This window comes from Pongo pygmaeus, chromosome 4 (assembly GCF_028885625.2).
Source record: "Pongo pygmaeus isolate AG05252 chromosome 4, NHGRI_mPonPyg2-v2.0_pri, whole genome shotgun sequence".
NCBI lineage: Eukaryota > Metazoa > Chordata > Mammalia > Primates > Hominidae > Pongo > Pongo pygmaeus.
The window spans coordinates 38,983,417-38,998,905 of NC_072377.2; the positions used below are offsets into that span (position 1 = coordinate 38,983,417).

Sequence of the window (15,489 nt, forward strand, 5' to 3'; positions counted from 1 at the left end):
AGTGACCAACACCAGGCAGATTGTGGAGGAAAGTCAACACTTGGCAGAGGAAAGCCATGGAGCAACTTTCCCAAATTTTATGACCCTCAGCCCAAGACTAGTGCATGTCTGTGCAATGTGAGATATCTAAAACTCTGTTAGAAAATATGCAATATTTCTGGTTTGAAGAACCAGGGGTCAGGGTTCACAGCAACAACATTATTTGGAAAGTGAGGAGGGAAAACATAAAGGAGGGAGCAAGAGAGGAAGAAGCCCAAATGCTGTATTTAAAGTAAGTACCAATTATTGGATAATCTCTGAACCATGCTTGTGCAAGGCAAACTCAAAGCAGCCTGGTTAACATTAAAAAGTGAATTCAGATTTGAGCTTCTGCTTACTGTAAGCAATATCAGGTTTGCAGTTTGAGTTTAACCACACTGCTTGCCATTTTAAAAGATAATCAGTGTCATTGGAGGAACAGAACAGAATCTTCATCACATAATATTTATAATGCACAGGTTGCACTCCAAAATTACTTGACAATCCAAACATAGGTAAAAAAAAAAAAAAACCCAGGAAAATGTAATCCATTCTTATAAGAGAAAAAAATCAGTGGAGATTGACTACAAGATGATGTAAATATTGGAATAATGAAGCAATGTTTTAAAAGCAGCAATTATAATAACTATGCTCAATGAAGCACAGGAAAATATGTTCACAATAATAAAAAGAATAGGGACAACCAGTGTAGAAATAGACAATATATTTTAAAAGAACAGATTGAAATTCTAGAACTGAAATATACCATATATATGACACAAAATTTACTAGATGGATATAATAGTCCAACGAATACAACACAAAAGGAATTTGTAAGCTTAAAGATAGTTCAATAGAAATTATTGAATCTGAAGAGCACAGAAAAAAAGTTGAAAAACAACAGAGGCTCATGGGCATTTAGGACTATATTAAGGGGTCTGACATACTTGTAATTGGAATTTCAAAAAGATAAGAAAGATAATGGTGCAGAAAAGATACTATAAAGATATACAGGCTGAAAAATTCTCCAATTTGGTAAAATACATAAATTTATAAATTCAAGAAGCTTAGCAAATGCCAGGCAGGGTAAATAATAATTTTGAAACTTCTAAGCACATAGTTGATAAACTATTGACAATCAAAGATAATGAGAAAATATTTAAACCAGAGAAAAAATGACACATTATATTGACAGAGGAAAGAAGAATCAAATAATGGCTGACTTCTCATCAGAAGCAATGAAAGGCAGTAAAATGTAGAACAGTATCTTTAAATAGTTGAAAGAAAATAGAATTCTATATCCAACAAAAATATTCCTTGAGGATGAAGTGAAATAAAGATATTTTCAAATAAAATAAGACTAATACTATGTACCTCCGATAGACTTCCAATAAAAAATATACTAAAGTAAGTTTGTTAGGCTTACAGAAATGCTACCAGAGAGAAGTTTAGATCTTTGGGAAGGATTTAAGAACATTAAAGGTAAATGTGTGTATAAATATAAAAGAGTAGTTTTCCTCTTAATTTCTTTAAAATACATATTATATTGTGGGTTTTATCTTGTCTGTAGATGTAATACACTTTACAACTATAGTGTAAAGGATGGGGTGTGTGGTTAAATGGACCATTAAGTGAAAAGGTACAATACTATTTCAAGTACACAGTGAAATTTAAGAATGTATACTGTAATCCATAGAGAAAACATTAAGGCATCATGCAAAGAGAAATAAGAAAAAAAAAAGGCAAATAAAAATGAAATTTAAAAAGCGTTCAAAGCCAGATATGGTGGCTCATGCTTGTAATATTAACTACTTGGGAGGCTGAGGCGGAAGGATCGCTTAAGGTCAGGAGTTTGAGACCAGCCTGGGCAACGGAGTGAGACCCCCAACTCTAAAAAAATTAAAATGAAAATATAAAAAGATAAAAAGTATTTATATAGTCCAGAAAAAAAAGAAGAAAATGAGGAATAAAAAAACAAAACCAGAGAGAACAAAACAGAAAACCTATAGTAAAATGGTAGACTAAACACAAGCATATCAATAACTGCCTTAAATATGTCTACTAAACACTCTCTATCAAATTAAAATGCAGAGATTATCAGTCAACTTCTAAAAAAAAGTCTCAACTATATGTTTTCTGTAAGAAATTCAGTTTAAATATAAACACAACTATAGACTTATTTCGGATCAACCTTAAGCCAATAGTTTTCAAAAATCCAGAAAGTTCCCATGTAATTCTCTCCAAAGTATTTCTCTCTCACTGTATTAATGTTCTAACCTTTAGCATTAACAACTGCACTCAAATTTAGTAAGTGCCATAACCATAGGCCAAGAGAATAAAAGCAGCTATCTAAACAAACACATATTCAATATTTTCCCTAAAGTCCCTGAGGGAAAAAAAGTAAAAGATCCAGGAAGGTTCTCCTCATTGTCTGGTTTCTGATGACTTCTGGAAGAAGGTGTGAGCACAATTACAACATCCAGAAGAGGGTGGAATGTGCAAAATCCATCAATCAATCAATCAATTTTCAGATAATATCTAGTTTAATCAAGGAATTCCTGTAGAATTATTGTGGATAATATTATTCATCACTTAAATTAACTTAAGATATTTTGAAAGAAAAAACAATTCATCATTAAGTAATTATAGGGAATTCCTAAAATGATAAAATGAGAAAGTCCCACGTAGTCTTCTTACACTCAACATCTTGCTTTGTCATTGCAGTGTCACTTTTTTGCATATTTAGAAGTGTTAGATGTGTAACTGCACCAGACCAGTCTGGTTCAACTTTTTTTTTTTTTCCAATTTTTATTTTAGGTTCAGGGGGTACATGTGCAGGTTTGTTATGTGGGTAAATTGTGTGTTGAGGGAGGGATTGGTGTACAGATTATTTCATTACCCAGGTAATAAGCATAGCACCTGATAGGTAGTTTTTCAATCCTCAGCCTCCTCCCTCCAGTAGGCTTTGGTGTCTACTGTTCCATCTTTGTGTCCATGTGTATTCAATGTTTAGTTCCCACTAATAAGAGTATGCAGTGTTTGGTTTTCTGTTCCTGTGTTAATTAGCTGGTTCAACTTCATGGTTCACCATTTATATAGCAAAGCTGTGAGTTGTTTTTTAGTTGCCATGGACCCCCAGGTTGAAGGTCATGTAACTTGAGGAGGCCCACATGAACTAAGAATGCAACCATGGGCAGAATGTAAATGCTTGGACCACTAAATTAAGAAGCGGACACCACATGGCAGGATCCAGGATCCAATGAGATTGCGCCCTGGTGTCACCTCATGGCAGGATCCAGTCAGATTGTGCCTCCCAGCCTCACTTTATTGCAAGATCCACTCAGGTCATGCCTTATTATCTTCTGGCTATAAAACCTGACCCAAGTGCCAGGTGGGGACACAGATTTGAGCCAGACCCATCTCCTTGCTTGGTAGCCTTGCAATAAATTTTTCATGCTATGAGAACCGAGTGTTTTGGTGTTTGGCGTTCCACTGCACAGTGGGCAAATGGACCCAGTTCAGTTCAGTAACAGATGTCCCTTAATTAATCAAGCTTTATGATAAATTTCAGATTAAATTTTTTTTTGGAAGACCTGTTTAGCTTTCCACAAAATAATTATTTTCACAAAATAATTTTAATTTCCAATAACTTTTTTTTAGAAATAAGGCCAATATCACCACCAATAATAATCACAGAGGCACGCGTTAAGGCCTAAAAGTGAATCTTTAAGATGTCAGTGTCAGCTGGGTACTGTGGCTCTCATCTATAATCCCAGAAATTTGGGAGTCTGAGGTGGGTAAATCACTTGAGCCTAGGAGTTCGAGACCAGCCTGGACAACATGGCAAAACCCTGTCTCTATAAAACATACAAAAATTAGCCAAGCATGGTGGTGCGTGCCTGTAGTCCCAGCTGCTTAGGGGACTGAGGTGGGAGGATTGCTTGACCCCAGGAGGCGGAGGTTGCAGCGAGCCAAGATTGCACCACTGCATTCCAGCCTGGGTGACACAGACCCTGTCTCATTTAAAAAAAGTCAAATGTGATAATATGCCAACAAAATAGAATTCTACAGAACTTGTCGATGAGGGTAATTGTAAACCATTATCCACTGCTTAGGTGATGAAGCCACTTTCTTTACAAAATCCCCAATACCTTCAAATTCCATCAGTTGGTAACAAAATGCTGCCATCTTGTAATTATAGCCATTTACAGTAGTGGAATAAATAGAATCATAATTATATTTCACAATTTACATAGCTGATTTCATAGATGTATGTAAACATAGATATAGAGATACAGACAAATATAATGTTCCTGACAGTTATAGAACTATTTTTCCTCTGAGAAGTTAGATAGGGTAGCAATACATTCCACTAATCCCTCCTCCATAATAGTTATACATATGAGACTTTCTGATGGAAGATGGAAGATGAAAGAGGATGGATGGAGAATCATTCCCAGGGTTTTAACTTCAGTGTCCAGAGGACACTAAATGAAGGCTGGCCCATTAATTTAGTAAAAGTTAAAGGCTGGACCATTCACTTAGTATAATAAAATCAAGTGAGCACAACTGAAGTTTGAATTTGGGCATACTGATTTCGAAGTACGGTCTGGAGTGCAGATGAAATCATTGCAATGGATAGGAAGAGCTGAGAGCCATCAAGGCACAAGTGATCATTGAAATCCTGGATGTGAATATGATTATTCAAGAGGCCCTGGGGCCCTGGGAAACACCAACATGTAGGCGGCAAGTGGAGAACAAGAAGTTCAAAAATATGAGGGAGGAGGAAGTCAGGGAAATGAAGGAAGAATGGAGAGAGTATTGCTACTGAAATCGAAAGGAAGAGAGAACGTCAAGAAAGAGTGTTTAATGGGCCGGGCGCAGTGGCTCACGCCTGTAATCCCAGTACTGTGGGAGGCCAAGGCAGGAGGATCACGAGGTCAGGAGATCGACACCATCCTGGCTAACACGGTGAAACCCAGTCTCTACTAAAAATACAAAAAAATTAGCCGGGCGTGGTGGCCGGCGCCTGTAGTTCCAGCTACTCGGGAGGCTGAGGCAGAATGGCGTGAACCCGGGAGGCGGAGCATGCAGTGAGCCGAGATCGTGCCACTGCACTCCAGCCTGTGCGACAGAGCTAGACTCCATCTCAAAATAAATAAATAAAAATAAAAACACACACACAAATAAAAAAAATAAAAAGAGTGTTTAATGAAGCAGAATAATATGTGCCTTGGCCACACAATCTTATCAAAACTAAGCAAGGATGGATATTTTAGCTCTTAGCTTAATAAGCCATTGGTATTTTTCATCTTTTTCCTATTAGCTATTTTCAGGATAATTGTTTAAAACTAACTTATGGAACATAACCTATGTATCAGTTTCTTAAGGCTGCCATAACACATTACCACAAACTTGGTGGCTTAAAACAACAGAAATGTATTCTCAGTCTGGAAGCCAGAAGTCTGAAATTAAGATGTTGGCAGGGCTAGCTTCCCCTTAGGGGTTCAAAGGGAGCCTGTTCCGTTCCTCTCTCCTAGCTTCTGGTGGTGGTCGACAACCTTGCCATTCCTTGGCTTCAGTCAGCATAAGCAGGATCTGTCTCAGTGGTCACACAGTGTTCTTTCTGGGTGTCTGTGTCCAAATTTCCCCCTTTTTCAGAAGTACAGCAGACACTGGATTAATCTCATATGACCTCAGGTTAACTTGATTAAAGCTGCAAAAACATTATTTCCAAATAAACTGATATTTGGAGGTTTTGGGTGGATCTGACTTTATGGACCCAGTGCACCCACTGTTAAGGGTATGATCGTGAATTTATAGGTGCTACTGCATCTAGATTCTAGAATAAAGTATAAATTTAAGAAATTAGAATGGTGCGAAAACAGATAAATTATATTTGGGCACCAAATTTTTACACTTCAGTCTCCTTCAATTGCAATAGGAGCCCAAAATAAGCCTCACTTTTTAGAAATTCATACGGGGCTGAATATTTTTATTTGACATCTCATTTGCTAGAAGAGAGATCCCTTTCAACTGTTTCTATAAAGAATAATTTTTTTCTCAATAAAATATAAAATCATAAAGACTTTCCAACTCTTGGGCTTGGCAGTTTCCATAACCATGCAGATGGCTAAACTAATGGACTCTTTAAAACTCTTCAAGTAATGAGAGGTGTGGCAAAGGACCGTACATGTATTGAGACAAAAATACATTTTATTATCATCAAATATTTACTATGCATCATGGTCTTTGTGGCACCATTAGGTATTAAGTGTATTAGGGCCTTTAGGCCTTTGTTTTAGGAAAAATAAAAAAACAAAAGGACTCCCAACTTTCCTTGGGATGACATTGGGGAGGAGCCAGATATGTGAACAAACATAAAAGCAACATTTTAAAATAATTCTGACATTATTTTGAGTCATCCAGTCAATTCAATATAGGATTCTGAGACATGTTTATGGTCGATACTTGTTGATCACTCTTGGTTCCCTCCCCCACCCCCCTCCTACAACCTTCCTTTTATGATACTTTCCAGGGTCCCCAAACTCAAACCAAACTAGGCACAGCTGACCTGGAGCAAGGCCCCTTGCCTGCTGATCTGTCAGGCATCCAGACAGGCGAGGCTATGGGAGCCCCCGGTCCGAGGCTGCCTCGGAAGGCTCCTGTTATCCTCTAAGAGAGTCAAATGCACCTTTCAAAGGCCCAGACACGGTAAAGATTGGATGGCATTTTTGGCCGGGCGCGGTGGCTGACACCTGTAATCCCAGCACTTTGGGAGGCCGAGGCGGGCGGATCACGAGGTCAGGAGATCGAGACCATCCTGGCTAACACAGTGAAACCCTGTCTCTACTAAACATAGAAAAATTAGCCAGGCGTGGTGGCGGTCGTCTGTCGTCCCAGCTACTAGGGAGGCTGAGGCAGGAGAATGGTGTGAACCCGGGAGGCGGAGCTTACAGTGAGCCGAGATCGCGCCACTGCACTCCAGCCTGGGTGACAGAGTGAGATTCCGTCTCAAAAAAAAAAAAAAAAAAAAAAAAAAAAAAAAATTGAAGATTGGATGGCATTTTTAAGGGGAAAAGTAAACCATGTGTAGCATGTCGTAGCATTGGGAAATAAAGGTTTCGGGACCGTTGCAGCCGAAGAAACTTTGTCGGACAGGGCGTTTCTGGATAGAACGCGGGTAGGGGAAAAATGGGGACCCTTTGATTCGGTTCAAACACGTTTTCATTGCTCTGGACGCCAAATGGAAACACGGCCAAAATTTAGTTAAAGGACCTCTCTTGCCTGAAGATTTTCGGCCGGCGATCTCACGGGTTTGGCTTCTGGCTTGGGATGACAAGTGCCCCTGTGGGATACACAGCCCCAGGCCTCATCGGTCACTCGGCTTCCCTCTGGTTCCGCCGGCTGGCCCGGGCGTCCTTGGCCGGGGCAGGAGCACCGCTGCGCGCAGGGCACGGAGCCTCGGCCGCCGAGTTTTCGGTTTCCAAGTTTCCTTCCCAGGCCTCTCCCACTTCCTCTTCCCACCAGTGCCCGCCCGCCCGCAAAGTCCGGGTTGTGAGGCTGCGCCTCCCGCAGGATCGCGGCCGCCTCCCCCCGGGACTGAAGGGAGGGAATTCCTGTGGGTCTCAGGAGTGCCAAGAGTGCGCAGCAAGACGGGAAATTGCAAAAGACCTCACCCCTCTGCCCTCCCCCGCGGTTTTCCAGTAACTCCCGCCCCTCCGCGCTTGCCCCGCAGCTGATTCATAGCCCCGGCCCGGGCCGTCTCTGCACGTCCGCCCCGGCGCCCGCACCCGCGCCCCACGCGCCGCCGAGGACTCGGCCCGGCTCGTGGAGCCCTTCGCCCGCGGCGTGAGTACCCCCGACCCGCCCGTCCCCGCTCTGCTCGCGCCCTGCCGCTGCGCCGCCCTCGGCGGCTTTTCCGACGGGCGAGCCCGGTGCTGCGCGGGAAAGAATCCGACAACTTCGCAGCCCTTCCCGGCTGGACGCGACCGGGAGTGCAGCCGCCCGTTCCCCTCCTCGGTGCCGCCTCTGCCCAGCGTTTGCCTTGGCTGGGCTACCACCTGCGCTCGGACGGCGCTCGGAGGGTCCTCGCCCCCGGCCCGCCTACCTGGTGGGTAAAAACTAAACGATTCATTCCTTACAGGCCGCACAGTGCCGAGTCGCCCGTTTCCCAGTCTGTTTGAAATTCACCATCCCAGCGCCTTTTTCTCAAATGATGGGGGATTGTTTGTTGAGTGGAAAATTCCCACTTGAATCCCTCTTGCCTCTCTCCCAACACATCGTGTGGGGGAGTTCATTGCTTCCCCTACCTCTCCTCTCGTAACCCTTGACTCCCACCTGAGAGCCATTTTTCTGGGAATCCGTGTGTCTCTCCCACCTGGTCCCTAATGTAGAAGCGGGAGGAGCTCAAGCACAGGTGGAGAGAGGAACCCCCGGGCGACTCTGCAATAGTGTCCGTCCGGGGCGCTTACCTTCTTCTCCAGCCACTTGAGTGGAAGTGGCCCTCTACATTCTGGAAACCTAGGCACGGAGGGGTTCAGTAACTTGTCCAAGGCCATATAGCTAGCTGTGAGGGCACTGAAATCCGAGCCCGGCTCTCATAGGCCAGGGCTTTACCCCTGACACCGCGATTCCTTTCTCGATAGTTCTTCATCTGCCCTTCATCCACCCACCCATGCATGCCTGCATCCGTCCATCCATCCTGCCTGCCTTGCTGCGGGAGGCACAGTGCTAGGTGCTGCAGATGGAATGGCTTTGATAACAGACCTGCCTTGAAAACACTTTGGGAACAAGATATTCAAGAGAAGTAAATGGGAGGGCCTATGAAGGCAGAGAAGATAGAATTGAATGTAGGATACTTAGTTTGAGCTAGAAGGAATTCTGATGGAGGAGAAAGAAATATTTAGGTTTTATTCCCAAGATTAAAACTGACTTTGGAACAGGTCAAACTACTTATCACCTCTTAGTTTCCTTGTCTGCAAATAATAATGGTTCGTACTTACTGTGAACCAGCCCCTATTCTAAGCACTTGACATATGCTAGCTCATTTAAGCTTCATGAGTGAGGCGGGTACTAGTTTTTTATTCTATTTTATTGAGGAAACTGAGGCCCAAAGAGGTTTTGTAACTTGTCTAGGGTTACACAGCTAGCAGGTGACAGTATCAGGATTTGGGTTTGGAGTCTGCTCATGATCACTGTGCTGTAGCTCAAACTCTAAGACTGGGTGGGGTGTTTCATTATGGTCTTGCTTTTTCTCTCTCCTGGGCTGCTTTAAAATGCACTCAGAGCCCTTGATGTTCCCAAACTCCGCTGTGTCTGAGAATCATTTCTTGAGCTTTCAAAGCATCAAACTCCAAACACAGCCTTCTATTCAGAATCTTCAGGAAATACTCAGTTTGTTTTCCCCGTAGCATTTGTTCAGTGCCTCCAGTGGCAGGAAGCTCACCACCTCACATTTTATTGTGGGAAGAGCTAGTTCTCTGCTGTAAATTGCCTCCTTGTGACTTATATCTTTGTCCCAGTTTCCGTTTGTCCCGCAGGTATGGCTAAGCCTTTTGTATCAAAGGTGGCTTTGAGAGAAAAAGGCTGGTCTTGGGTGTTTCTTCTGCAGGGACCCGAGCTGCATTGGGGAAAACACATAAACACTGGGTCTTTTCCCCTCTACCCTTTTCTTTAACCTGAACAGACCAGGAACACATGCAGAGGTGTTCCTGGATCTCTCATGTTTTTGTAACCCTTTTGTCAGGACAAAACCGAATCAGGAGAACTGTTACGGTTTTCAAAGAGGAATCAGTGGTACTGTATTTAACAAGAAGAAGGTGTATATTTTCCTTGTGGGAAAGGGCTGGGGCGTTCGTTGGCTGCAATAGAAGAGAATCTTAGTGAGTGTGGTCTTGCTCACTTACAGGAACTGTGAGCCTTGGCCCTCCTTTCCCTGGGGGAGAAAATCCTTCTTGATTGCTTAAAAAATGTATAAAATGGGGGAAAAAAAACCCAAACCAAAACAAATAGAGTATCATGGCCTTGCTGGAGAAACCCCCTCCTCCAAGCAGGCTTCTTTGTAGCTACATGAAGGGAGAATTTCTTTTCCAACAGCTGTGTTGATGGCTTCATAGCCTTCCTTCCCTCCTCATTTTAGTTCTACTGGTCGCTCTGCATTTGTGCACTCCTGTTGTATTCTATTTTTGTGTTTTAAAAATAATACAAATAGTAACAACTCATTCTCACTCAATATAGAAGTGAAGTGAAATGTAGACGTGCCTTCACCATCCTCCCTACTCCCACTCAGAAGAGAGAAGGTTAAATTTGATAATACCATTCTAAGTCTTGTTTATCTTTTCTATAGTTTTACATAATACATACATATATATATGTTTTAAATATGCAAATGATCTTACTATACTTATTGTGCAGCTTGCTTTTTCGCTTTCCAAGTCTTAGAGATCTTTCCATTGTCTCTACGTACCTCTTTTGTTAATGGCTACATGTTATTCTTTTTGTGTGTGTGTGAGATGGTCTCACTCTGTCACACAGGCGGAAGTGCAGTGTCATGATCATGGCTCACTGCAGCCTCGACCTTCTGGGCTCAAGTGATCCTCCCACCTCAGCCTCCTGAGAAGCTGGAACTACAGGCACATGCCACCACACCTGACATTTTTTTTTGTATTTTTTGTAAAGACTGGGTCTCTCTATGATGCCCAGACTGGTCTCGAACTCCTGGGCTCAAGCAGTCCACCTGCCTTGGCCTCCCAAAGTGCTGGGATTACAGGCGTGAGCCACTGCGCCCGGCCAGCTACATGTTATTCTAAAGTAGAAATAGAATGTAATTAGTCCATCCTTTCCTGTATTGATGGACATTCAGCATTAGCAACATTGCTTCAGAGCAGATCACACATTCATCTTCCTGCTCAAGTGTGAGTATTCTGTGGAAGAGAATCTGAGGAGAGGTATTCTTGTGTCAAAGGGTTTGCCCATTTTTCCACTTGATAGATACGAAGTGAAAGGTAATGATGTAACTTAATATTTTTGTAAAGTTTTAGACAGCTGATCCAATAGCATTTATTTAATAATTCGTCTTTTTTCAAACTCATTTGAAATTCTGTTTTTATCATTAAATAAATTCCTGTTTGTAAAAGGGTCTGTGTCAGGACTCTATTCTGTTTCATTGATCTTTTTTTTTTTTGTCTTTTCCTATAACAATATTACTCTGAGTTAACTACTGTAGCTTTATAGTGTTTTTGAAAATCTTGTAGTATATATTTGTACTTTTTAAAACAACTTTTTTATAAATCACATACATTTTCTCTTTACAAATAGCCTGTCAAGTTTAATAAAATCCTAGTTTTAATTAAGATTTTATTGGGTTTATAATTGTTAGCAATTTTTAATGCTTTAATGTCCACTTCGGTATGAGCTCCAAGCTTTAAGGAAGCTGTGTCATGTGAACTTTGGTTAATGACTTATCTGATTTCAAATACTGGCTACACATCAGATTAACTGGGTCAGTTGGATAAATTACTTGTCAACTTTCTTATCCTTAATTTCCTCCTCTGTGAATGGGAATGATAATATAATCCTTTTCTTAGCGCTGTTGTGAGGATTCAATTAATAAATGCATGTAAGTCACTTAGCAAAACACCTCGTAGAGAGTTAGTATCTAATACATGCTAGCTGGGATCTTTTTCATATTTATATCCTACTCATGGTTTTGCAGAGTGCCCTACTGGTAATAGGAACCAGTAAATAATTTCCTTTATTTATTGGTAGTATCCTTAGAGACAAAAATATATATTTTAAATATAGTAGTGTTTCTCAAACTTCAATGAGCATATGAATCACCTGAGGATATTATTTAAACGCAGATTCAAGAGGTCTGAGGTCTAAGGTCTGGCCTGAGATTTTGCATTTCTGACAAGCTACCAGGTACTGCTGGTCCTTTGTCCACATTTGGGTGTACAGTCTTGTACTACTATTTAAATTTATGCTGCTAGTGATAGTACTTCCTATTTGTAATGAATATGATTGACAGGATTTTTAAATTGATTTCTTTTAAAACTACATGCTAAAGAACTAAATTATAGTTGTTTTCCTTTCTTCCTTCTTCTCTCCCTCCCTTCCTTTATTTTTGTTAAAAGAAAGAGGGTTGGTGAGATCACTAAATAAAATACCTAGCTCTGTTCTTAGATCTAGAATCATTGAGGCAATTAACTATCTGGATTATTTTAGACTGTTGACTTAAGATGAAGACAGCCATATAAAATATATGCAGCCTGAATATGACATTTAATGTCAACTAAAGAAAAGCACAATTGTAAGTGGCTTCTGCAAATAGAAAAATGTAAGACATAAAGAACACTTGGAAAAATGTAAGACAAAATAATTCTCAGAAAACAGTGATTGAGGTTTCATTGTTCATGTGTATGCCAGCTTTTGAGAAGATGTGCATCAACAGAAGTTATGCTTTCTTGTGAGTAGATTTTTCATACACCATGTTATTTCTTGGTCACCTCTTTCTACTTTCAGTCTTCCTAATGGGGGATTTTGAGCAAGTTTACTTCATATATATACTTCAGTGTGCCTGTCTGTCAGCGGGGGATGGTAGTATGATTTTTCTATTCAGGACACTGGTTACTTTTTGCATTTGGAAATAGATCATTAAAGTATCTACACTCTCTCAGAACCTAAGAGGTTACATTTTCTGTACAGAAACACATGGCATCCTCCCAGGCTGATCCACTATGTAAAAACTGCCAACCTTTTTCAAGTCTGTTCAATACCATGGGTCGGATTGGAAGCACAAACACTGTCAACTAGTTTAATCGTGTTGGGATATATGATTTCAAGTGTGGAAATAAGGAAATTGCCACTTGCACAAGACTGAGCTTAATATGTTTAAAACATGCACACACACACGTTTTAAGGAATGCTTTACGTTGCAGAACTGTATAACTTCAAGTGAGTTATCTATAATTTCTCTTATTCTGCCCACCTCCCTCCCTCCATCTCAGCTCTAAATTTATAACTTAGTTAGTGGGTGTGTCTTTTGGGGCCAGTTTGGATCCCTCAAGTAGAAGAGAGCAAGATAGAAACACATGTGCAAGAGATTTACTGGGGGAAGGACTTGTAAGGGGAAAGAGAGTATCGGTAGGCACAGATCCTTCAGACCCAGTGCAGGTGTGATGCCTGTGGAAGGAGATGGGGAGGAAGGAAGGTGGGAAGGAGTTGCTCCCAGCTGCAGCCATTGGCTGGGAGCAGCCTGGGGTGTGTGAATCTTCAGCAGATCTGAAGGGGCAGTGTCTGAAGGCTGTCAGTCATCTATGCTCTCTTGAAGGGAGCACTGAGGGGCACATCTGCACACTGCCGCAGTTCTTTTTCAGGGATGTTCTTAGGTATATACTGTTTTGAAACTGACTTAGTCACTGATGTGGTTTGGCTGTGTCCCCATCCAAATCTCATCTTGAATTGTAGCTCCCATAATTCCCTCATGTTGTGGGAGGAACCCAGTAGGAGATAACTAAATCATGAGGGCAGTTTCCCCCATACTGTTCTCATGGTAGTGAATAAGTCTCACGAGATCTGATGGTTTTATAAGGGGAAACCACTTTCCCTTGGCTCACATTCTTCTCTTGTCTGCCACCATGTGAAATGTGCCTTTCTTCTTCCACCATGACTGTGAGGCCTCCCCAACCACGTGGAACTGTGAGTCCATTAAACCTCTTTCTTTTGTAAATTGCCCAGTCTCTGGTATGTCTTTATCAGCAGTGTGAAAATGAACTAATACATTCACTCAATATTTTAGAATATTTTTCCATGTCAGCACGTGAATCTAGTTCATTCTTTTTAACAGTTGCATGATATTCCTTTGTAGAAATGCACCATAATTATTTTTCTGTTCTTTTTGAAAGGCTCTTGGATTTTCACTTTTTCCCTCGTGTACACAGTGCTATAACAGTCTTTAAACACATTTGCATACAACATGTGCAATACTCTACCTGTCTGTCTATCATCTGTAGGGCAAAATTTCAGCAATAGAATTATAGAATGATTTCTGGATCAACAGAAATACACATAGAATTTTAGTAGATGTGGTCAAATGGACCTCTGTAAGGTTGTATGCTTTGATCATTAGTGAGTCACAATGCTTATTTCTTTAAACTCTTACCAATGTGAGGTATTAAGACCTTTTTAAATGTTACCAATTGGATACTACATAGACATACACAGACATACATACACACACAATTGTCTTTAATTCTTAGTGATCTTGCCAAGTTTTTTGTGGGGGAGGGTGATATTTGTATTTCCCTCTTTTCATGAATTATATATTCATGTTTTTCTACAGAGTTGTGTGCCTGTTTTTACTTATTTCTAAGAACTCTTTGTATATGAGGGATAGCCCTTTTTGATACATATTGAAACTATTGTTTTCATTTAAAGCACTAAAATGTTTCAGTGTTTATTAATCAGTACAGCTATCTTTATCATTCTTCACCCTCCCCCTACAATCCTTATCTTTTTTGCTTATGAGTTTAATATCATGCCTAACAGATTATAAAACTATTTACCTATGATTTAATCTAGTACTTTTAATGGTTTTATTTCTTGCATTGATGTCTTTGTTCCTCTGGAATTTATTTTGCTGAAGGAAGTGAGGCAATAGCCATAATGATAAAATTAACATTAACTGGGTTTGCTGTATGTAGGTTCTCATAAGCCCATTTAATCCTCATGCCAGTGCTATAAGGTAGCTTATTTTATTCTTCTCCTTTTACAGAAAAGGACATTGAAACCTAGAGGGGTTAAATCACTTGTCATTGGCCATATGGTTTTTAAGTACCAAAGTAGGAATTTGACCCTAAGCATTTTATGTCAGAGTCCGTGGTACTTAATTATTAATATTATAGTTTCCTTTTCCCACAAGTCTGCATGCTATTGTTCCAGTACCATTTTGGGGAATGATTTATGTTTTCTCAAAAGTGATTTAAAATATCACCTTTAGCATATGTACATATTTTTTGGATTCAGAATACCCTTGTATTCCAGTTTTTCATTTTTTTATTTGGCTTCATTTACCTTTTAGGGACTCAGCTTTAATCCTAGCTGATGTCACAAATTCCAGAAATCTTGAACTGAATGTTGCTTTTTAAAAAAATCAGTTATTCATGAGCTAATTCAACTTTATAAATCAGGATTTACCTTATATAACACTGGTGGAAACACTTAACCATTATCCAGTGGACAGGTTCAAGAGGTGGGGTGTTGGGGACGGATGTGAAAGGAGAAATGCTCAAAGCTTCCCATGGCTGTAGCTTCTGATTGTGGAACCTTGAGGAGGAAGGGAATTGGAGTGAACACTTGTAAGTAATCAACCCTATGCTGTAAGACAGAGGCCTCTTCAGAGGGGCTCTCAAATATATAACTGGCTGTACTCTTAAAAAAAAAAAAAAGATAACCGAGCCTGAGAATCAT

At 40.6% G+C, this 15,489-nt stretch overlaps 1 protein-coding gene across 7 annotated transcripts in view; it reads left to right on the forward strand.

Annotated features, from left to right (window-relative positions):
- Window positions 1-6,223: 6,223 nt before the first annotated feature.
- Window positions 6,224-15,489, forward strand: part of OSMR (oncostatin M receptor) — a 93,626-nt gene continuing 84,360 nt past the window's right edge. For 4 of the 7 annotated variants that reach the window (XM_054489565.2, XM_054489562.2, XM_063664756.1 and 1 more), the window contains exon 1: window positions 6,224-8,131. The gene's annotated coding sequence lies outside the window, so the exon portion shown is untranslated. The remainder of the gene's footprint in view (window positions 8,132-15,489) is intronic. The other 3 variants (XM_063664755.1, XM_054489561.2, XM_054489564.2) reach the window with 1 other exon arrangement.